Source organism: Mauremys reevesii, linkage group 16 (assembly GCF_016161935.1).
Source record: "Mauremys reevesii isolate NIE-2019 linkage group 16, ASM1616193v1, whole genome shotgun sequence".
NCBI classification, from domain to species: Eukaryota; Metazoa; Chordata; order Testudines; family Geoemydidae; genus Mauremys; species Mauremys reevesii.
The window spans coordinates 28,934,619-28,960,204 of NC_052638.1; the positions used below are offsets into that span (position 1 = coordinate 28,934,619).

Consider the following 25,586-nt stretch of genomic DNA (forward strand, 5'->3'; position numbering starts at 1 on the left):
CCATCATAGTGAAGGGAGACATTTGCAAGAGTCCCTGGTCCTGATGCATCATGGGACATGCACTGTGGCTGAGAAGCACAGCCCACAGAAGAGAATGGTCACATGAGGAAGCTGAACCACATCTTCCAACAGGCACTGTGGTGGGGCATCTGAATTGAAATATATTGTTAGCCTGAAATGTTTCACTTTTTTTTTTTTGAGGGAGGGGTAATGAAAAAATTGAAAACTTGCTATGGAAAGTGGATACTTCGCAAAAATAAAAGTTTTGTCAAAAAAACAAATTTATCGTCAGAATACAGTTTCAACAGAAAAATTTTGACCAGCCCTAATTAGATTTCCAGCATTTGGAAAGTTAGGTCTTTGAGAGGCTGATAGCAACCTCCAAATTAACATTGGATCTGATTGATAGGCTTTTGTTTACATAACACAGCTATACCACATACAGTACTAATTTCTATAACAACATCTGGATGTTAGGACTGCAGCATTTAGCGACAGGGAACATGTTTGTCAGCTAAAGAAAAACATACCGCAACTTGGCTTCTTAGTTGGGATAAGTCACATCTTGCAGCCAAAGATTTTTCAGGCAAAAATCCAGCATATGGCATGTATTGACTATACTGATGATTTTCAGAACCTCTCCCATTCTTGGCCTAGCACTAGTCCCCAGCAGTGCAAGTGGTTTTGTGTCTTATTTCCAGGACAGTTTACCCTAGTACAGGCCTGCACAGCATGTGGCCCACAGAGCCTCACTGTGCGGCCCATCAGGGGATTCTAAATCCCCCGCACACGGCGCTCTGTGGGCAGCCCAGAGCTGGGAGCCCAGAGCCCTTTAAATCCCAGCCAGGGCCAGGAATCAAAGAGCTCTGCGCTGCCCGCAGTGGCTGGGAGCCCAGAGCCCTTTAAATCCCAGCCGCGGCCGGGAATCAAAGGACTCTGGGCTGCTGGCAGCCGCGGGGAGCCCAGAGCCCTTTAAATCCTAGCCACGGCCAGGAATCAAACGGCTCTGGGCTGCGCGTGGAGATTCCCAGCTGCGGCTGGGATTTAAAGGGCTCAGGGCTCCCCATGGCTGTGGGCAGCCCAGAGCCCTTTGAATACTGGCACGCAGCCGCTGATTGCCCCCTCCCAGGAACCCTGCCCCTAACTGCCCCTTGGGACCTCCACCCCCTATCTAAGCACCACTGATCCTTGTCCCCTGATACCCCTCTCCCAGGACCCCTGCCCCTATCTAAGCCTCCTTTCTCCTTGTCCCCAACTGCCCTCTCCTGAGACCTCCCCCCAACTTCCTCCCAGGACCCCACCCCCTACCTGTCCCCTGATAAATCCCTGGGACTCCCATGCCTATCCAACTGCTGCCTGTCCCCTGACTGCCCCCCTGAACCTCCGCCCCATCCAACCCCCCCTGCTCCCTGTCCCTTGACTGCCCCCCAGAACCCCCTACCCCTTCTCCAACCCCCAGCCCCCTTACTGTGCCACTCAGACCAGCATGTCTGGCTCCGTGCAGCTCCAGACACGTTGCTGCCATGCTCCCCCACAGAGCCCACAGCCCCCCCTCCCTCCAGCACCTGGCTTCCAGATTTGAACACCTCAAAATTCAGGAGTGCTCAAGCTCGGTTTGGGCAGCTTTTACTTCATTTCTCCCAAATCAAATATACTGATCTACTGTAACTTGCTGTAGAAAAAGTAGGATAAAATTGAGCAAGAAATGCTTATTAGGACTGGAACTGCTATTTTCAAAAGCCATTGCCTTTTTGTTTGTTTAAAAGGAAGACAGTGATATTGCATTGGCAAATTCCCCATAGAAAGAAAGAGTGGAACAAAAGAATAATAAAGGCACCTCAACTTTTCCTCATTTATGGAGGACAGTCTTATAATATGCATCCAGATATCCTCCAATCACACAAGCTGAAAATTGTTTCACTTTACTGCAGCTCTGTAACCATATGGGAACCAATCCTGTCCGTGTTTTGTGCACATCCAAAATTCCTGCTGAATGACCCACCCTGGGAGCGAGTTACCAGTGACCCAGGGCTAGGGCAGCAGGAGGTGTGGCGGGGACTCTGGGGGGGGGGAGCCCAGGGCTGGGGCAGCAGCGGGGTGGGAGGAGGGCACTGGTGGGGAGGAAAGGGGGAAGCCCAGCGCTGGGGCAGCAGGGGGTGTGGGTGGGTGGGGGGAGAGCCCAGGACTGGGGCAGCAGGGGTTTTACAGGGGGGAGTCCAGGGCTGGGACGGGGGGCAGACAAATTTTTTGTTGCTTGGGGCAGCAAAAAACCTAGAGCCAGCCCTGCCGGGTTCCCCCAGCCGCCGGAGGCCCGGGCCCTTTGATTTGACCCTGAGGGCTCCCAGCCACCTCTTCAGCTGGGAGCCCCTGGTTGATTTAAAATCAAGTATCACCTCCCCACCCCAACCTTCCTTTTTGGCCCACAGCTGTTTTGGTGGGGCGGCGCTGGGGAAGGAGGATTTGTTTCTGCAGGGCTGGGCGGCCCTGGGGCAGGGTGTTTCTGCGGAGCCAGGAGGTTTCGGCCCTCAGCTGTTTTCTTTGGAGTAATGAGGCCCTCGCCGCTTTACGAGTTGTGCAGGCCTGCCCTAGTACTATGCTATACCAACACCAGGAGAGTCACTAGATACCATCCACACATATAAAAGTCATTCCATATGTTACAAAATGTGTCATATGTTTCATTTTGTACAAATTCTGGTTCTCCAAGCACAGTCTAACAGACTTTGAACACAGAATTGGGGCTACCTAATCTTCTCCTCATCCTGGCTGTAGAATACAGAGCCCCCAAGCAGTGGGTGCAATTACTACTACATTTCATGGCACATAGTCCTGTCTATACTCACTGGGCCTGCCTACACAGAGAAGTGAGAATCGATATGTGTAGTGACAGACCTAGCACAGTGTCCCTGATCAGATCCACTTCCAACCTCCCTGCACACTACACAGAGTGCTGGAGTCTCTTTGCACAGCATCTCTATGGATGGGCTACCATCCTTTCTTTAGCAGCATGGAACCAGCTCCACTGCTTTTGGGGACGAATGTGCCCCTGCCAGTGTAGGGAAAGGCAGGATTTCATCCTTTTCATATACACAGTTTTTGTTATATGCACAGATTAGGTTTGTTCATTTTCCCCATGTTTTAATCTAAAACAACACGGCAGTGCAGTGAGGACATGAGATATATCACAAGGCAAGTCAGGAGCTATCACAAAGTATCTGTGTCACAAAATGACACCATTTTTGTCAATTACTTTGTGAGATGTCATGAGCTAATTTGTGAGGTGCCACAGTCACAAGATAACCCAATTTAACTCATGTCAGCACCATATACAATATTAAAAGAGGTGAAGTATGTCAATGTACTGCAGAAAAGTAACAGATTTTCTACCTATGAAAATTAAGAAAGTGATAACCAAAAATTTTGCTTCAGCTATAGGCTGAAACTGGTGATATATAATGAATTTCTCTCCACACTTTCCCAGCACACAGTACATTACCCTTGAGTGTTGACCTGTGGCACTAAGAGATGAGAGACTAATTTAATTTTATTGTTCCCTCTTTTAATCAAAGGCTGTCAATCATACAATTCCAATTCAACTAAAATTAAATGGAGATTTGCTGATGTGGGCAATTGCTTTCTAGTTATGGGGATGACAAGTGTTTCATATGTGGTCTCATTTGCATTTGAGCCCGAGTTTTCAGATAAACATTCTGGCTTTAGAATTCTGATTGGAAATGATAATTGAATTTTAAAGTGTAGTATTACCTAATGAAAGAATTTATGATGCAGCTATATTACTGGCAGTAAAAATAAGGGATTCCAGTGGTTTGTGTAAATTCAGGACTATAAAGAATTGTTTATTCAACAATTGATTTTTTAAATATAAATTTCATGAAAGTTTATACATGGGGGATTAAAACAGAATTCCAAATATTTTACTCATTTTCTATAAAGGGAGCAATGCATTCCAGGGGAAATTCACATGGGGCACAGCGGATTCATTTAATGCTCTCTTTCATGCCACCTAAACCTAACAGAATTGCTAAACTTGGGGTAGTGATTGGCAGAAAGGGGCTACAAATATGAGGTAGTCTTTGCAGTGGCTCTGGACAGGCTGGTGCATAAGAAACTTTTAAGGTAGCCCAAAGGAAAAGCTGCTATATGTGTAATTACATCAGTCCATCAGCTAAAAAACCCTATTTAGGCAGTACTGACTGGCAGTGGTCAGTATTTTAATCTATGGTCTTAAACACAGATTTCCCAAAGGGTTATATGGTAGACACGCCAGGGTTATGTCTGTGTTTCGATGAATTCCATACAACGCAACCCTCTGAAGATTCCTTAATTCGGGACACACTCCATCTTTGCGAGGGAGCACCGAGGAGTGAATTTAACTCAGATGGTATAGGTTTATATCTGTTTTTACTCTACTTATATATCAAAATATTGTAGGCAGTGATCTAGATCTCTTTTTTAATAAAGGAGGTGGGGAGAAGTGGAAAAAGGAAATTACTGCCAATGACCATGACTAAGGATATAGATCCTACTTGATCCATTTTTCCTATTTAATCCTGAGTAATTTATGTCAAAGTTACACTATAAAAATCTTTTGATTGATTCATGAACTGGTGATTAGTTGTACAAATGCAAGATGAACTGTGTCCAAAACAATGGACAGCAAATCTACTTTTTGTTTTTAAACTGCATAAACTCTTCAGGTATCTGAAATTTTCCAACTCCAATACATTAATTAATTTTATGTTAGCAGTTGTTTCCAATTACGTGATTATAGCTTACAAAGTCAACAGAAATCATGTGTTTACCATCCTAGGAATGAAATAGTTTACCGTACAACCATAAAAAATAAAAATCCCTTGCACTGCAATAATCTGAAAGTCTGAATTAGGCTGTAGACTATAGCTATTAAGGGAAGTCATGCAGAAATATGCCCTTTAGCATGATACTTACTCTAAATTATGTTACTCTTTAAAGTGCTTATTTTACCATGTGAATCTTTAAATTAAAAATGAGGCACTTTTATAAGCTTTCCAAAGGTATATTCTGTGATATCTTACTTTCATTTTATTAACCTACAGCCTTTTATCAAATGGGATAATCCTAGTTTTCTAACTACCTCTCTAAAACAATTGCCCTTTATCTGGAATCCATCAGCATTGCTGTTAGGCATTCTACTTTACTTCAGTTGTTGACTCCACTGATGGAAATCCATGCAGTAAAAGCCTGTGAGATCAAGATGAATGAAAGGACAATGTGAACTATTAAAGGCTGGGTTGGCCCCCTGCAATCCAGCTGGAATAAGGGGTAATGTGCAGCTGTACTGCTTCAGGAGCAGAGGATAGGCTAAGCTATGTCTCAGAGAGCCACAGTTCAGACTGTGCTTCCCATTTGCTCCAGGGAGAAATGATGCTGGGGCAGTGCTTTCTTGATACAGCTTCCTTCCACCTCTGTGTTGGCTCAGCTGGGCCAGTGTTGAGGAGTCAGAATCCAGCCAAAAATCACTCTCGACCCCTGCCCAGCTAGAGATTGGATCTCCCTGCCATGCACAAACTACTGGTGTGGGTATTAAGCAGAAGATAAGGGCGTGCATATAACTTCTTTATTACCTGCATGGGTGTGTTAGGTTTTCAAAAGGCTCAGACATATGCTACCTTTTTCATATCTTTACATATGACTGATCAGGCTCCCCTCAAAGTCAGTGGGAATTTGACATTGTCATCAATGACAGCGGGATCCACAGGAGGATCAGATAGAAGTTATTTTGGTTTAGTTTTGCAGCTCCAGAGTTATTTGTGCAATACAGAGATAACGTGTTAATTGTCAAACCAGCACCTCCCATTTTAATACCATTACAAGCCAGGTTGTGGCTTAGACTACAAGTCCATGCAGGGGAGTAAGTGGCCCCTTACAGCTCTGCCTGGCATATGCCACCCTTTAGAAGAGTTATGTATGGTACATTAGGCTACTCACCAACTTACTGCCACCCCAAGGCAGGAGGGCATGGAATGGGGAATGGGCAGAGCCTTGCTTCAAATCCTCGTATTCACTGCTCAGAGTAGTTGAGCCAACCCCGGAGCATATAGGGGTATAGGCCAAGAATAGATTATTAACACCCAGGCCCAAGGAGGAATCATGCCTGAGAGCAACAACTGAGTCACACTACCTCCCACAGGTGCTCCTGAGGCGAAGAGGCTTGCACATTACTCCTTGCTTGGAGCTTTTCTTAGAATCAGAACCTAGCCCCAACAGACCATTTTTAAATTGACATAGCCAGGGAGCCAATACTATTTTATTTTTGATTCCTTCATACAATACCTGTCTACTTACCACAATCTCTTTGGAGCAGGGTCCATGTGCTCAGATGGTATGAGTCTGATAAGTACTTACCACAATGGGGCCTCAATCCTGATTTGCACCCCAGGAACTACTGTAGTGTAAACATGCCATAACAACAAGAACATAGCCACAGAAAGGAACAGGAGAATTATATTAAGTAAGGACTTAACACATTCCATCTTTCAGCAACTCTCCTTAATCATACAGTTCAGAAGAGGTCATTTCCTTTAAAGTGGTTTTATTGTTGGGTTGTAATAGTCAGAGCTTGAGTTTATCCTCAGGAATAAAGAAATAGGTCAATTTTCTCAAAAAATGCAATTATTTAAAAAAGTTGTCATGATACGTGGGACCCATTCACAGCAAGGTCTCCAGCACAGTTTAATAGGTAAGGAATACATTACTGTCAGGAAGCCAACAGATAAAACCACTTACTCTTTTAATGGAGTTGTAACATTAAGTAATGAAAATATTTGATCTGCTAATCCACAGAAAAAAGTCTTTGCAAATTGTGATTTTCTTCTTCACTGTGTTTTCAGTGGGACTTTAAAGTTACACAGAGTACAGCCTGATATAGTACTAACTGACCCAGTTTGCATATGATTATAAATCCAGGTGGAAAGTTCACACAGCCTTATTCTTTTATTTTTTTGGTAGCCTTATGATATACCCTTTAAAGCTTGACATTGTACTGTAAATCCAAGCACGGCCGCTATGATTTTTCTTTTTGTATAGTCTGTTGGCCAGGCAGTTAAGGCAGTTTAGGGTACCAGTAAAAACGGCTGTGGTTTTTTGTTTTTTTTTTTTAAATACAAAAGTGACGTGACTTCAAGCGGCCTTGTTTTTTGTTTTATTTTTTTTTCTGTTTCATACAGAAGAATTTGCAGGTTTTGCACATTCAAAGCTTCTAATGATTTGGGAATTTTGAAAGTGTAGGAACTGGAGGATGAGATGCTTCACTGCTACAGTAGTTTGCTGTGCTTACAGTAAGTACCAGGAGACACAGGACTGTACCATGTAAAACAAACTTCTCAAAACCTTGTCTATCCGCCACTCTATAAACCAAAGCCTGTGCCTAAATGCAGATGCATGCAGGTGGGTGGAGCCCTGCCCCACATGGAGCTGCATTGACTTCAAGACACTCTGCAGAGGCCAGTTCATGCAGGTCTGATGGCAGGAATAAGGACCAGCAATCACTATTTGCTTAATAAATCATGAATGAGCAAGGTTCAGCCTCGGACACTGTACTTAAAAGAAAAAATTGCTTAATAATATCAGCAAGATATTAGTTGTAATGTCATGCAAACCTGAATTAACTGTTAAGTGAACACTGAGGTAAAACCTGAGAAGTTCATTGAGAGAATTATTCGATACCTTTTAAATAGAATAAATATTGTGTGTGTATAATGTAATTTATAGTTTGCCACAATTTTCTTTTCTCAGAAAGAAATGTTTATATTTACAATGTAGCAGAAAAAATGAATTATTCATACATAAAAAGTTATAAACCTTTAGCTTAGACTTTCAGCATGAAGAAAGGACCTGAGAAGTAATTTTGTAAGTTTCTTATTTTACTCCCAACTTTCCCAAGTACCTGATAAATGGTTGTAATCTTTATTCTGTCTATGTGAGCCATATAGGATATAAATATGTATGCTAGGATGTACAGGTGCCTGAAAGCAACTCGGTATTATGTAAAACCTCCAAAAATTAAAAAGGGGAAGTCTAAAATGTAGATTTACAAATGTGAAAAGATAGTTTGTTCTGTTATTTAAAGTAGAGGCAATGGTCACATTTAAATGTTTCCACTGGCTTGAGATATTTTACCTGTTTGAAAAATAATCCTATATATTTTTTTGCTCCAATTCAGAAAAGCACATGAGCATGTCACTAACTTTAAGCATGTGAGTAATCCCAATAAAATCAGTGACACTACTTGTGTGCTTGAAGTTAAGGGCACACTTATTAATTAGAATGTAACATTCTTCAGCTCCAAGAATTTCTTTTTAAAAAATAATTCCTCTTAAAAATCAGAATAATTTACAGATAGAGAAGATGCTCTGTTAATATTCTATTCCAAACCTTCTTTGCTTCTGGACAAATATAACCTCTAATCTTTTCTAACATTAGCATTTGCTAACTACAGAGTCTTTCCACCATATGAAGAAACATTAGAGCGGGATAGAAGAGAATCAAGAGTATTGTGTGTTTAACTTTCTATCATCAGAAATGACTAGAGAAGTTTTCAGTAGAGTAAAAAGTTGTTCACAAGACCATTTACACTGGACACTAGATCTGGAGATAATTCCATTCATGAAAGATTTAGTTATTTCAAAATTTGGTTTTGCTCTGATTAGAGTTGTGGTCCCTGAAAGCCCAGGCTCCAGCCCTCCTCCCCTGCCCCCCGGAAGGACCAAGAAGATGGGTGGGTAAGTTTCCATTAGAAATCAAGCAGGTTTTCATCAGAACTTTGATTAAATCAGTCTGGTTCTGTGGATCATTTCAATTTTGCCAAATCAGCAAATTCTGATGAAACATGGTTTTATCTGAATTGTTACAAGCTCTCCTGGATGTCTTGTTAATCTATAGCTGGAGAGGCAATGACAGTCTTTCATGTCTTCACTGAAACTTGTGTAGCCCAAGCCAATTCAAAATACAGCAAAGCCAGCTAAAAAATTGCCAGTGAATAACTTTACTCATATGAAATACTCACAAGCCTTTGGAAGCTTGGAACCACAGTCTTTTCAGTCAATGGAACTGGGGAACACACACAAGAGAGGTGCTTCCTCCATCTATGTACATGCTTTAATAGGAATCAGTCATGCATGTGACTAGATCAATATATTTACAGTTGTGCATCATAAAATATCACTACGAAATGTTAAATGAAAATGCTGATACATGCACAGTAAAAGGAAAAAAACATTCAAAATGAAATACATGAAGGAACATGGTCACTATAATAACCCCTCTCATAGCTTGAACTAGTTAAAGCAATCAAAGCTGCATTGACTTAAAAACACAATCTTTAAATGTTACTGTATTTCACTCAACAAAAAAGTAGCCAGACAGATATTTTCAAATAAGGTTTGGGGAAAAACCTGTCTCCAGTTTTAGAACTTTGTAATTTACGGTGTTCTCACTTGGAGCAAACTTTCATAGCAGAGCCATAGACTAACAGAATCTAAAATACAGCTAGACAAAACGGTCAAATGTGTAATAATATCATAAGCATTTCTCACTGTATTATCATCCATGAATGATGCAAACCATTAATGGATACTAGGAATTAATTAGTGGTCAGAAGGTTTGGGATAGAGAGCATAGTGCCCCTGAAAAAATAATGAATTAATCAGCCCAATGATTGCTCTAGTCTTTCTTTCCTGTGAAGAGATTAAAAACACACCATTGTTGTATGCTATAGAATTAAGAAACCTACAGACCATCAGACAATCCAGCTTATCATTTGCATCATGAACTTCACAGACCTAATAATAATGAGAGGGTTTCAGCATAGCACATACAAGAGTCTCTTGTTGCAGTCATCATGGAAGCCTCATCCTGGTAGTGTTTCAGCAAATTGCACTAATCCAAGTGATTTTAATCAGTGCAGGCTATCAAAGAGGACAAGGTTGGGGGAAAGGATCATGAGTTTCAGATTGCCTCATCAAGCTCAGTCAAGGCTTATTTAAGGCAAGTATCTTGATGGAAATCATGTGTGCAGACTTCTAAAGAGAACAGATTCTTATTTAAACAACCACAAAAACAACGGTATTATCCCAGGTTTTTAATTATTTTAAGCAAACTGCTGTTCTCGTCATCTTGACATGCATATGCTTCTAGTTCTGGGTATAAACTCATCGTCCCACCAGACATCATTTGAATCATTTCAGTTTACAGCATGGGCTATAAGCCATGCTTTCTGGATATCTGTTACATTAACTCCATCTGTAGTATTTCCATAATCAAATATCTCACCTACAGGCAAAACCACTCATTTAAAACAACAAAAATCCATTGGCATATTTTCCAGAGAATAAAGCATAATTAACATATGTCTGAAAAAATAGTAGCATAAAAGAACAACAAGATCATGTTCTCTTTTACCTGAATCTGGAAACTTCTATCAGACTTCGCACAAAGCAGTCTCATGGACTTTGTATTTTCCCTCTGGGACTGGCTGGACTTTTCAAGAGAAGTCCTGCCCTATTTTCTGTACTTTGTAAAGTATTTTAATTACTATAAGAAAAACTGTACAATGTCATAAAAAAAAAAAAGGAGTCAGTCTCAATCCTGCAGTAGAAGAGATCTCAACTAGCCTTACCTGCTCATATCCCAGCAGCAACATTTCATTTACCTCCCTACCTTGCGACATCCCCACTGATCTCCAGGACTGGCTTAAGGCCCATACCTAAAGACCCAGTTCTGGAGCCATATGATGAGTTCATCATTTCATCTTTCATTTATTTATTTTTTTAAAAATCAAGTTTTCATCATGGGTGTGCAAAGAAAATCTTGAAAGCATGACCAGAGTTGAACTGATGTCTGCCTAATGCTTCATGGAGCCTGAAACAAGCTCAAAGAGGTATCAGCTGCACCCATCCATCTTAATTCTAATACCTGCTGCCACCCAAAGGAGATATGAGGCATAGAGAGGGGCAATTAAGACCCTTTTGGGTTATGCTTAGTTCAGACCTTCTGGTCTTTCCTCCAAGCAGGGCTGCCGGGTTCTGCCTCCCTAATTCTATAGAGGGTAGAATTTCTTTCTGTTCCTAGACCCCTGGCTCCCAGATGTTCCCTCCTCACCACCCAATGCTTAACCTTAAGCTCATGAGTAAACAAATCCCTATTCAGCAAAGCACTTAAAGCATGTGCACAACTCCCATAATCTCCAGTGAGACAATGCATGCATGTGTGTATATGCCTTGCTGATAGGAATGGCATAAAGCATGTATGTAAACTTAAACATGTGAGTTAATGCTTTCCTGGATCAAGGCATTAAGAAGCAGCAATAGCCAGAGATTGTGTTCACAAAGAGCTAGACCTGGCCTGTTGAGATCTGGAGTTTTTAGGGACCCCTAAACAAGCTAAATTAACATTAGAAACAAGAAACACAGACCAAGACTTAACTAGTCTACTGCTGTGCAAGACTTCTCTAAAAATTGAAACTCACACACACAAACAAATCCAGCTGCACTTTATCATTAGGAAAAAGAAGACGACTTTCACTGTGGAAATTTTAACATGAAAGAGCCACATTATAGTTATTCAAGTAACTCACAACAAGAGGGCAACACTGGCCAGCAAGTGTTAGAGAACGTTGGGTTAGAGATGGTTGGGATTTTTTTAATAAAAGTTTTTTCATTGTAAAATACCCTTATCTGTTAGGGTCAATACATTTCATGTTTACGGTTGGTGGGGGTGGGGGGTCTAAATTGTCAAACCATCCTGCTTTGACATTGTCAGAATGGAAAATTCCAGGTTTGGGGCCCAAATTACTTTTCATCTGAATTTTAAATTCTAGTTTACAAGAGAAAACAATAAAATAATAGTAATGAAAAGGGTCAAAATTAAAATGAATCTAAATATTCTGATTGAGTTGATCTAATTTTTTAGGGGGGGGATTTTGTATTCGCAAAAATTTTGAAGATACACCTTTTGTCCAGATTTGGGATAAGAACAATTTTCAAAATCTTAAAAATTCTCAGAGGATGGGAAAAACATTTCCCACCCAGCTCTAATACAGGAGTCTGTTCATATGAGAAGAGTGAGACCTACTAAGCTGGGAGTAAATCCCTAGGGGAGGGGACTCACCAGCTAGCAGGATAATTTTATACCTGCATCAGTGTGAGAAAACAGCCATTGAAGGAGAACTTGAGAGGTGAGGAACCAGATGGACTATCTTGTTATTTATGGTTTCTTTTAAGAAAAAGAAGCACTCTAGCTGCTTAGGCCTCAGAAAAGGCACATCCTAGCCCAAAGAGTCATGTTTTTATATATGAAAGTTGAAAAGGATGTGAAAGAGACACTAGCTACTGACAGGTTTCAGAGTAGCAGCCGTGTTAGTCTGTATCCGCAAAAAAAAACCAGGAGTACTTGTGGCACCTTAAAGACTAACAAATTTATTTTAGCATGAGCTTTCGTGAGCTGCAGCTCACTTCTTCGGATGCATAGAATGGAACACACAGACAGGGGATATTTATACATACAGAGAACATGAAAAGGTATGCATACTTCCACCTTTTCATGTTCTCTGTATGTATAAATATCCCCTGTCTGTGTGTTCCATTCTATGCATCCGAAGAAGTGAGCTGCAGCTCACGAAAGCTCATGCTGAAATAAATTTGTTAGTCTTTAAGGTGCCACTACCTACTGAGTGATCCCTTGGGATACTCTCTCTCTCTCTACCCTTGGTAAAAGATGGAGTAGCTCTCAAAGAAGGGCACCCATGGCTGTTTTTCAAAATTAGAGAGAGAATACAAGCTTCACAGATTACATGCTATAGCAACTAAAGCTGTGTCTCCCAAAGTGGGCACAAAAATAACCCTGTTAGCCAATATAAGCCAAATTGTGATTTTGGTTACATCTGTGAAACTCACATAAAATATAATGAGAAAGAATTCAATCTTCTTGGTTAACAAAGGACTATTTTTGTGCCTGTGCTCAGAAAGGGAAAAGACAGATTTAACTGCTGTAGCATGTGCTGTGAATGGATTCATTTCTCTCTACAGTTTTAAAAAACAGCTTTAGTGCCATCCATTGAAAGCCATTTCTCCTATACTTTAGGCAAGCAACACTGTACTGGTGAAAAATACCTCCATCACTGAACAGTTTCTCGGGCTACTTGAATGTGTTAATCATTCTTCTAATTAAGTCACTAGGTTCTGTTTGGAAACTCATGATCATCTTCTATAGATGAGGGTATACATGAAAACTTGCTTTCTCTGTGATTTAACAATCTCTTGATTAAATTCCATTTATATCTGAGACAAATAATGAAAAGGCCTAAAGGTAGCTCTACATGTGCACACTTCTTTACTGATTCTGCTAAAAGGCTTTTAAATTAAAATTAATAGAAAACTACTGTGGATGAGCTATATAAGGCCATTATTTACCAGCAACGCTATTGTCCAGAGTACATCACTTTGCAACTTTCTTTTCAATTAGATTTTTCTATTCTAATTTAAGATCCTGATCCAAAAATCACTTAAGCATGTGATAAACTCTAAGCATGTGAGAAGTCAATGAGTCTGCTCATATGTTTAACGTTAGGCACATACTTACGTAGTTTGCCGGCTCAAGGCCTAAAGCAGATTTGGGATACAGAACAAAAGATAGGCACAATTCAATTCATGAAGCAGTTCATGAAATGAATGCTGCAATGTGTTTCATAGGAGTTGGAAATGAACCAACCTTCAAGTTCAGTTGGAAATTCCAGACTGATGATCTTCAATATCCAAGTGGAAACTGCCCCTAGATATCCTCTCCTTACCATGCAGCTTCTCCCTCTCCTTCACAAGTCTTGGGATACCCCTTCTTACCTCAGATATCTTTTGGGGGTCCCAAAAATTGTTTGTTATGGAAAGGGGGCAGATGTTAGAAGACAAGGAACACTAGCTAGAAGAAGTAGGCTTGCTGATGTACCAACCTCTGGACATACTCAACTCACATTCTTGGCATTCAGCCTTCAACCCACGGCTCAGTTAAGTGGGCCTAATGTTAAATATTATTTTATTTTCATAGTTCTATCAATGAATTAACAATTTTCTGCACATGGCAAACTTTGGGACATATCTGACTTGAGTTCATGCACACAGCCCCCACTGATCTGTTACTATAGTGGATACTTGTGCATCTAAAATGTTTCTGTAAGGCAGAACTAATAGTTGTCATGCTCTTCTGAAGGAGATGAGATTCTAGAACTAATTGAAAGTGTGATTTTTTTTTAATTGAGCTTTATCTTCTGATGATTGTTTCATGCACATAAAAGCAAAACTATTGGATTTGGTGCTCTTGCCTATTGAGTAAACTGAATGTTGATAGTTCCTTCTCTCCAAAGAACACAATGTGCATTATTGATAAACATGTCAGTATTTTCTTTTTCTTCTTGGAAAAATGTTTTAGCCTTCTCGTAAGTCTCTGTTGCTAGTTATTTTGAGTTGTTTTTTAATTATGAATTATTGCCTATAGAGTCATAAATTTCAAGGCTAGAAGGGATCGTGTGATTCTTTGTTGACCTCCTGTATAACATAGGGAATAGAACTCCCCCAAAATAATTCTTAGACCATATATTTTAGAAAAAATAAATCCATTCTTGATTTTAAAACTGCCAGAGATGAAGAATCCACCATAGTCCTCAGAAAATTATTCCCATGGTTAATTACCCTCATTGTTAAACATGTATGTCTTATTTCCAGTCTGATTCTGTCTAGCTTCAAGTCCCAGCCATTTGATCACGTTATAATTGCTTTGCTACATTGAAAAGCCTAGGAGCAGATAAGTTTCCCAATGTGGGTACTTAAACATAAGAACATAAGAAAATAACATAAGAAGTGCCATACTGGGTCAGACCAAAGGTCCATCTAGCCCAGTATCCTGTCTTCTGACAGTGTCCAATACCAGATGCCCCGAAGGGAATGAACAGAACAGGTAATCATCAAGTGATCCATCCCCTGTTCTCATTCCCAACTTCTGGCAAACAGAGGCTAGGGACACCATCCCTGCCCATCCTGGCTAATAGCCATTGATGGACCTATCCTCCATGAACTTATCTAGTTCTTTTTTAAACTCTGTTATAGTCTTGGCCTTCACAACGTCCTCCAGCAAATTGTTCTACTGATTGTGTGTTCTGTGAAAAAAAACCCTTCCTTTTGTTTGTTTTAAACTAGCTGCCTATTAATTTCAGTTGGTGACCCATAGTTCTTGTGTTATGAGAAGGAGTAAATAACACTTCCTTATTTACTTTCTCCACACCAGTCATGATTTTGGAGACCTCAATCATATCCCCTCTTAGTCATCTCTTTTCCAAACTGAAAAGTCCCAGTCTTATTAATCTTTCCACATACGGAAGCTGTTCCATACCCTTTCCCATTTTTGTTGCCTTTTTCTGAACCTTTTTCAATTCCAATACATCTTTTTGGGGTGCTGGGGCAACCACATCTGTACACAGTATTCAAGATGTGGGGGTACCATGGATTTATATAGAGGCTGTATGATATTTTCTGGCATCACTGGAATTTTACTGGGACAGGATAATGGCGAGAGAAGCTTGTAATTCATGTCTGATTTTAGACCATCTTCTCTGCTGTTGATAGGAACTCACTAGGCACTTAACCACATAGAATGGGAGGAAGTGAAATGTCCTGCCCTGATATGGTACCCCCATAGGCAGAATTGAGAAGAACATTCTGGCTCATTGAGTCCTCAGAAGGAGTATGGGACAGGTTGTCCCCTCTGTTTACTTACCTAGAGATATCTTCTGGGGTCTGGAAGATCTTGTTCTATTCTATCCCACTCTGCTCCAGTACCTTCAGGATTGTCTGTGTGGTTTATGATCTCATCTCATTTCTTCAGTCCACTGAGGATACAGAGACCTAAGCCATTGGGCTTACCTTCATCCTACAGAGATATTGCAAAGGCCTGTTTTGGGAACCGAAGAGGGTATTGAATTAAGGTGATATTTGTGTTCTCTGGTGACCATACAATAGGAAAAGAAGAATCTCTGAATATGATTACTCTCTGAGATGTTAGTCTACATTAAAAATGAACCCCGTATTATGCCTCATAAAATATGAAAAATACATAGTCTCCCAGCAAGGATGTCATAATATACTTACATACATATGAAGATGCTTTTTGGTTCCTAAAAAGGGCAGATCAGATGAAAAGAGGTAAACCTAGTTTTTCATTTTACACATAAGCAAGTGGCCAAAAATCTGAACTCCTGGTCAACCTCAATTAACTTAGATACACACATTCAATACAAAATGTATCTAGTTGTGAGAATAATCAATTTGTAGTGATGTTTTTCAATAAGGAAGTCAGACATATAATTTTTATTGAATCTGGCTCATATTCAACATGTTGCTATGAGAATTTTTAATTTTTTTCTATTGAAAACAAGAAATTGTTATAAATATCACTCAGTACTCACCTCATATCCACATGTACATTTAACATACACATGCTGTGTTTCACTACTCACTCACGTGTTTATTTCTTTTTCACAAGGACTAACCATTGTACAGTGTTATTAATTACATGACATACAATAATGTTCAATGTTCCACAGGAAAATAAAATCCATATTGCAACCACTCAAGTCATAAGCAGAGTTCCTTGGTGTATACAAAGTTTTTAAACAACAGAAATCTCTGTTTTATCTCCCTGTGGCAATAAGTTACATCTTCTGGGAGCTGCAAGGGATTTGTCCTCATTTTCTGAATGGGGTGGAACACAGTGGGTACATTTCTAAACTAGGCCAAATTCATTCCTGATATATCTATACTTAACTCTATGTCTCTACATCAGAGATGAATATCTATCCATTATCTGTCGCTACAGCAGGGGTTCCCAAACTTGGTTCTTGGCTTGTTCAGGGTAAGCCCCAGTGGGCCACGAGATGCTTTGTTTACCTGAGCGTCCGCAGGTCCGACCGCTCACACATCCCAGTGGCCCCAGTTCACCATTCCCGGACAATGGGAGCTGCGGGAAGCGGCACGGGCCTGGCCCCTGCTTCCCGCAGCTCCCATTGGCTGGGAACAGTGAACCGCAGCCACTAGGAGCTGTGAGACGCCGTACCTTTGGACACTGAGGTAAATAAAGTGTCTCGCGGCCCGCCAGGGGCTTACCCTGAACAAGCCAAGAACCAAGTTTGGGAACCTCGTGCTAGAGAATTTATGGTTGAAATAGAAAAAAAAAACATTGTCAAGTTGTATAAGGTACTGTTACTGCCCCCTACTAATAAGAATGCCTAAGACTTTCTATAATAAGCCCCTGTTTTCAACTGACAAACTCTAACCATTCAAGTTGAAATTTTCTCTGCCTCGGATTATTTTAGAAAAAATAATATATATTTAAAATTGTATCATAATGCATACAAAGAAGAGACAGAAGAAAGGTTACACAGTCAGTTTCAATTCCTCCATTTCTAACTTTTTAGTGCTTGTTTATCCAACATTAATAAAATTCTTTTAACATAGTTTTTGTATATAATTATAGGCAGACCAGGTAGTATCATCTATTAAGATTGCTCAATACTTCTCATTATAAAGATCTTGTTCTCAGTTGCACCTAACTTTGCATACTTTAACCATTTGGTCTTCAATTTTTGCATGCTGGGTGTCTGGCAATCTTAATTTTGGCATTTGCTAATATTTCTATGCTTGGTTTGCAACCTTAATAATGTTTTTAACATAGTTTTTGTGTGTAGTTGTATATTAAGGAACATAAGATCTGGCAACTGTATTGTTATGGCAACTGTATTAGTTTTTTAACCCACACATAGCAGCCCCCCCTCACACACACACACAGATCAAATTTTTAAAATCCATATGTAAATCTTTTTAACTAATGGGAATTCTATTGCCCTTTAAACCTGTTCCAAGAAGCAGGAACTTGTATTTAAATTGAAATTGGAGAAATATTCCTTTTTGTTTTAATTTTAAAGCATCAGCAGAAATACTGATGTAAATAGAGGGATTAATATGTGCTTTAAAAGTTTACATAGATTTATATAAAATTTCAATGTTCAGTATTTAAAAAAAATATTTATATACTGTAAACACAGCAGATTTGTTACCAGACTGTGCTGTATTAGTATGCTTTCAGGATATAACACAAATATCACACACTTCCCCCTTCATCTACTTTCCTTTGCCTAGTAATTCATCATTTAAAGAGTCATTTTCAAGACAATGGGATTCTGAGGGCAGAATATGGTCCAAAGACAGCAACTTCTCTGTCTCCTGGAACAGGTAATACAGTTTTTTTTTTCTTGGTAAGAAAATTATTGAATTCTATATAGATGACTATATCAGAATTACAATGTGAACATTAAAGGTCACACTGAAATATAGTAGAGAGATGAGGCATTCAATAATAAATATATACATGCATTGCATGTGAAATTAGAGTGAGAGGAGTGGGTAAAAACGTTACTTCCACTTAATGCTGAAAGTCTCTAAGAGGCATCTTGGAAAAATAGACTACATGCATAGTGGTTTCTTCATGATTTCCAAAGCTTATTTATTTTAGGGTTTTATTACAGCCTCAAAACCAGAGCTTCCAAAATATATGCTGAGATTCATAAATATTTTGATAGTAGCTGAGCCGACTTTCAAGGGAATTTGAGCTTATTTATGGTTTTCATGAAACTTGTGGTGTTGATAGACCCATCTGAACTTCACTTTGAATCTAAATCTAAGAAACTTTATAGAGAGCCCTGCTTACCAAAACTGCTGATTTTTACAGAGCTTCACTCCCAACTTCAGATAGTGGATAGTCAAGATAGTGATTTAGGCTTGCATGTAAGTATTCCTATTTGGTTCTAGACTTAGTTTTACCAATATTTTAAAACATAAGGTTGATTTTTCCCCACTATGAAGTAATAGTATATCCGCTGGCATGAAATAAAGGGGAAAATGAGAGTAAGATTTTATGGCATTTATAAGCAGATTCCTTTGGAAACTGCTGAATCAATATTTGTTTAGCTGGCCAAGAAGCTTATAAAGATGAAAAAACCCCACACAAAATAAATACTGAAAACAACTACACCGCTACCTCGATATAACACCACCCGATATAACACGAATTTGGATATAACACAGTAAAGCAGTGCTCCGGGGGGGGGGGGGGCTGCGCACTCTGGTGGATCAAAGCAAGTTCAATATAAAACGGTTTCACCCATAACGTGGTAAGATTTTTTGGCTCCCAAGGACAGTGTTATATCGAGGTAGAGGTGTATATTAAACAGCACTCAGTGGGAGCTCTTGCAGCTTCATGGATACATGACACATGCTCACTCCCCCCTTTACGTATCATTTTTTCTTAAATCCTATAAAATCAAATGTTTTGGACCTGTTACAACTAATCAGACCACTTGTGTGGTCCTGATAGGACTAAATTTTGTGCTTGTTGAAATCAATGGGATTTTTGCCATTAACCGTCATAAGAGTAGGATCGTATCCAAAATAATTGAAATAATTTTTTTCCAATTTATATTCACTGGCAACTCTCTAGGGAAGTTTTAATGGATTTATTATGGTGAGTGTCAAGCTGAATTTTATTGTCAGGAATTATTGTCCTGGTCCTCATTTGATCAGGCAATTGTTACTGCCACGCTTACATGCTGCTAGGAGGAAATATGAGCTCTGATAAATAGCAAGTTATTTAGATAACTAGATTATGTTTCCATTTCATCATGTACAGTACTAGCACAAGTATGTTAATGGACACTCTTTGTATGTGTTAGCCAAGTCTTATAGGCTAATGGAGTTTTATATTAGACAGGCTATCTAGCCAACATATATTGATAAGAAGTAAGTATTAATATACCACTAATGCAAAGAACTGTTGTACAAGACTATGCCGGGGGAGTATAGGATAATAGTAAATTCTTTCAAGCGAATTAACACAATGGGAATATCTACTGCCTGTTAGATCCCAGTGCAGATTTCAAAGGCATAACACTTTCCACCTGGGTAACTCATGTACATCTCAGACTGGCTTTAGGACTCCCAATTTGATTCCAGTAATGCTCCTACTCATGTGCACATTTCAGCAAGCTGAATAGTGCAGGTCTTGTATATGAAGGGGAAGATAGCTAGTGGTTTATGCAAATTTTAAAAAAAAGAGTCCAAGCAAAGGTGAAGTTTAGCTTGGTAAAGAAAACGAAATCAAATCAGCTTTCTCAAGAGATAATAGTGATTCAAAACAGACACTTTTTTAATGCAAACTCAATACTTTCAGTCCAGCTGATCCTAAGAAAAGACCTTTTCATTAAGGATTATCTGTCTCCTTTGCACAGACATTATTGAAGATTAATGAATTTAATGAAAAGCTCCATGTAAGAATCAAACTAAGAATTCTGTTGCTAAGACAGGACAGCTGACTTTCTTTATTGAAATCACACTCTTACCATATGCTTCTAATCCTGAGCAGGTGACTGACCATATTGTTTAACAAACAACTATTTAGTATATTGGAATGGTGAGCTCATAAAAGACTTGGCATGTGTTTCCTGGCAAGGAAGAAAGTGAAAGTAAAGAAGAATAGAGACTTGCAAACGAGTTTTTCAAAGATGTTGCTATGGGGAAAAATGTGTGAAACAAGTTGCAGGGTTCCATTACTGTAATATTGTATCAGAAGCAATGCTCACTTATTAGCCATGCAAATTGCTGACTTGCTATGTTATTTCCTACTCTTGCCATTCATATTTTCCTTTTGATTTAGTTCCAAAATTTCCCTCCACATACACACTTTGCTATTTGTAAAGTGAATTAGGTGCTAATGAAAGGTGCTGTATGACATCTCCAGAGATGGAAGTCCTGTATTCCCATAAAAGATGTAGCATTGGTATTAACAGTAAGAGCTTCACCAGCAACTTATTTGAATATAGTTCTACAGGTTGTTCTCACCTGTTGTTTTCAGCAATATCTCTAATTTTAAGCATGGGTGGCACATCACATGACTTGTCCCTAGCTGTTGTTTCAAACAAAGTTTCATGTTGGAAATGCACAAAGATTTCTATTTGCTTAGTGTTAATAACAATAATACTGTGCTCAGCTCTAGGACTTTCCATGTGAAGATTTTCAAACAATGAGGCTTCACAAAACTCCTATTGGATGGTGAGCAGAGGTCTTACTCAGTTCTGTTTTTTGGTGGTGGACACTTCAGCCAGGCTCCCATACCACAGGAAATTACCACCTAAAGCAAAGCAAGGCTCAATGGATCCAGGATCCCGCCTCTTAAAAACTGCTTCTGACAGGGAGAAAATCTGAGATTTTTCCACCCAGAGGATAAGTGTGGAGGGAGAGAAGTGAAGAAGAGAAAGAATGGGGAGAAAGGGGAAATATACTTCAAGTTTAATCACACACATATCACCTGGCTCCACGAACAATAGCTTCAGTTCCTTCAGTTATGCATGTTGCTCTCAAGTTCAGGAATTTACCTCAATGTCAGGAACTGTGTTTGCATAATATTTTACTTCCATTGTTCCAGGAGGTAGTTAGCATTTGTAATATGAAAATGGATCATTAAATCTCTTCCCCTCTCCCAAACTTCACAATAATAAAAGATGTAAGTCTCCAATATTTAAGGAAAAAAAGATAAAGCTTAAGAGGGCAAGAGAAGGAGTTTAAGTGTGATGGGAATCTTTGTAGCAAGAAATAGCAGTTTCACACTTATTTCCATATTTCCCATATTTTTCTAGATTCAAGTCTCCACCTTAATGTGGATTTCTTCAAGAGCTTAGTATTATTTATTTTACAGTATAAATCTATGACACAGCCAGATGTTTAAGGTAATGCTCCACTGACACTGATCTTTAGTTTCAACAGAAATGCTCTATTGGTTTCAATCATTCAAAATGCTTTTTTCACCACCTTTCCCTTGTAGAAGTACAATCTCAGTTCTGCCCAACCTCTCCTGTCACATTGTATTCTTGGTAATTTTTTTCCACGTTACTTTAACAAAATGAATATATAGCAGTATTTAACTCTATATAGTTACACTGACAGGGCTTAATGAACCCAATTACTCTCCCAATTAAGAAGCAGGAAAAAAACCCAACAAATTGTTTCTTGGTCATACTGAATAAACGTTTACCTGTTTAAAATGCTGGGCTAGCAGAAGAACACGAATATTAAGATAAAAAAAAACCCTAATATAACTTTTTTTTTCCATATGCCATTTTACTATAATTATTTATGCCTATGTCTTGTCCAGTTCAGTCCAGGGCAGAAAAAGTACTAAATATTGACTATACAATCTTATCTTTTCAAAAAATTCTAGCAGAATAATAGAAATATATTTTTACTATCAATCCAGATAATCTGTAGGAATGGATTTTGAATAATCTGCATTGTTTTATTTCATGAGGCCATCATTGGTTTTCAAAGATGTGACAAAAGATTTGGATAAAAGTATATCAGCATTCCTCAAACTCTTCATCACTCAGTCTTACGTGTTGTGAAGCCACATTAAAAAAAACCAAAAAAACAGCAACAACAATCAGCCAAAACAAAACCCCCAAACCAACCAAACAAAAAGCAAACAAATAAAAGGTGCATATTGTATATACAACTGAATAGACTATTAAAGAAATAAATAACTCCTTAAGAAGCAACACAGAAAGTGAAGATTTTCAAGAGTGATTTCAGGTGCCCAGTTTTTGAGTTCTCAGCTTGAGACAACTTAAAGGAACCTGACTTCCACTGGGTGGATATTCAGAGCTTTCTAAAAATCAGGTCTCTTTAAGATCTGTGCTATGCACCCAAAACGGAGGTACACAAAATCATGGATTACTTTTGAAAATCTTGGACAAAGACCCCAATGTTGCAGAAACTAAGGATTTATCTTCACTGCAACAATTAGCTCAAGTTACTCCACTTGAGTTAGCCAAGGGGGATGTCTACACCTTACAGGCTACATTGCATAACAACATAGTGTAGAAGCAGCCTACACTGACCAAAGGAATTTTTCCATCAGTCCAAGCGACAATAGCTATGTCGACAGGGAGGAGGGAGGGAGGGAGTTATAGGCTCATGAAAGTTTCTTTTTCACACCTGTGTGGTTTAGCTATGTTGACCTAACTTTTAAGTGTAGACCAGGCCAATGTCAATAGAAGCACTGTTCTGTAAACATCATAGCTGCGTCCACACTGGGATTTGTGTTGGCATAGGTGCGTTAATTAGGCATGTGTTTTTTCACATCTCTGACTGAGGTAGCTATGCCATTATAAAACTTTCAAGTGTAGGCCACACCTTAATTAAGTGAGAGTGACCACACATTGACACACTACACTGGAGCTACTCAGCGTAATTTGATTAGCAGCACAGAGTGATTGGATTATCAAAGTGATGGGATTAGCAGTGGTGGTTTGGAGCTGCTGCATTCCCACTTCATTATTAGCTCAAGTGTCAGTAGTCAGATCAGCCAGCTTGAGTTTAAAGTACCACTGAATTCAAACTAGAGATTTTCCTGTGTGTGAACCAGGTTAAGGTTAGGAGCAAAACTCAAGTTTTAGCTCAAACCAACAATTAAATGGAGACAGGTCCTTCCACAGATGTGGAACTTTACAACTGAGAATAGTCCCAGTGAACTCAGAGTATTCTCATTGTATTCAAACATATGAAGCAGAGTAAGAAAGACAGAGAACAACAAAATAAACAATAAAATGCCACCCAAGTAAAGGGCCCAGACTGCTGTCCTTTGACTTTAATGGGAGTTTTGCCTAGATACATTATATATCACGTTTTTCATACTGTGCTGCATTGATAACCTTTACACAATCCTTAATGAAATATGATGAAGTGAAGCAACATATATAAATCTGACAGTACAAGGAAAAGCAAGTTAATCAGCCTACGCAAATTAGTATATTTGATTCCCCTTACCAACAATCCTGGTAAGTGCATGTATTGTACTAAAAACATGACATCATTTTATAAGGATTAGAATGAATGTCAGTTGTTGTCTAAAACACTAGCCAAAAGCATCACTCATTCTCCAAGATGTGATACTACTTATACAAATGCAGCACTGGCATACTGATTATTTGACACTCCTCTGTTCATGGGACCTAGTTCTATGCTGTCAAAACACCATGGATGCCAATAGAGTTACCTAGTGGGTAATTTGGCACATGGTGTGAAATAAAGCTTTCTAAAAGTAACTGATGTTTTATGCTTATGTCAAAACCCTTCTGAGGTAATCCTTTGTGAATCAGAAAAGTAACACACGGACGTTGGTTTTCTGTTGCTCTGTACCTTGGCAGACATTTAGAACAGTGCAAAGTTGTATACAATGCCAACAAATCAGAATAGTAGAACTGGACACTTTTGGTATAAATGCCTGCAAGGTGCAAGGCTACAGAGAGTCATGCCCATTTATATGGTAATGGTGATGTACAAATTCTTCACAGTGGAATGTGAATGCTCAAGTTAAATAAAACTTCCAAGTATATTATATGGTCAAAATGGGTGAGGTAATATTTTTGATTGGACCAAATTCTGTGTCTCTCACCAACAGAACTTGGCCAATAAAAGATATTACCTTGCTCAACTTGTAGCCATGTTGGTCCCAGGATATTAGAGAGACAACTACACTGCATGCAGCATATTATATGTTGAGCATTCTTTCCTATTGCCAGGGCTGAATATTTCTCTAGTCTAGTATTTTGATCAAAATATACTAATGCATGGTATGTACAGTATTATATAGTAAATAGCATTATCTATTAATAAGGTTAGTGTTTTTTCACAATCTGTTGTATAATTGCAGTAGATTGAATGAATAAATATTATGCTGGGCTTTCTTAAAAATGTAACGGTATGACAATTAATTTCCTGCTCCTCCCAAGCCAGCCATCTGGTGTCTTGCAACAGTGAGGTGTTTTCAACTAGCCAGGATTTCACCATCTCTCAAAAGGTTACTCTGATTGATGGCATGGGTAACTAGCAGAAAATAAGGTAGTAGTTGATATTTGCTATATGTGTACCCTGTATGATAATCATCTGACTGTAAATCTAGAAAATGCCAACAATCCAAGTGCTACTGTAAACAGCTATGCTCATCTTACTCCTGTCAGACACAATATTTTTGGAATGCTATTCAAAAGCTAAATACTTAGCTTGTCTCCAACTCATCTTTTATTTTAAACTTGAACCTGTCTTCTTCAAACCTTGATTAATGTCACTAACTGCTGTTCTCTCTCCCTTCATAGCTGCCAGATGGAATGGAGCAGATTATTCTGCATCATTTAATTGGAGTTCATAATTAAAAAACAGTGAATGTTATGGACTGTATTTTTCCCTTTTGATCTCTGAACAGTACAAACAAGCTTCTCTAATCAATATTTCACCAATTTTGTCTTTCAGAGGCTGTCAGAGATGCTATTCCTTCTGCTTTTACTGTAAGTATATCATATAATTTCCATGCTCAGAACCAAAATCTGTCTCTATACGCTTTACTCTCAATACAGGCTTAGATTAAATAAAGAGCTAATGTTCTCCACA

The 25,586-nt window shown here is 39.0% G+C and overlaps 1 long non-coding RNA gene across 5 annotated transcripts in view; it reads right to left on the reverse strand.

The window, feature by feature from the left end:
• The window catches only part of LOC120384611, an 87,358-nt gene that overhangs the window by 17,127 nt on the left and 44,645 nt on the right, over positions 1-25,586 (reverse strand). For 4 of the 5 annotated variants that reach the window (XR_005588973.1, XR_005588972.1, XR_005588974.1 and 1 more), the window contains one exon: positions 15,817-15,990. This is a non-coding gene — a long non-coding RNA (uncharacterized LOC120384611). The remainder of the gene's footprint in view (positions 1-15,816; positions 15,991-25,586) is intronic. The other variant, XR_005588976.1, reaches the window with a different exon arrangement.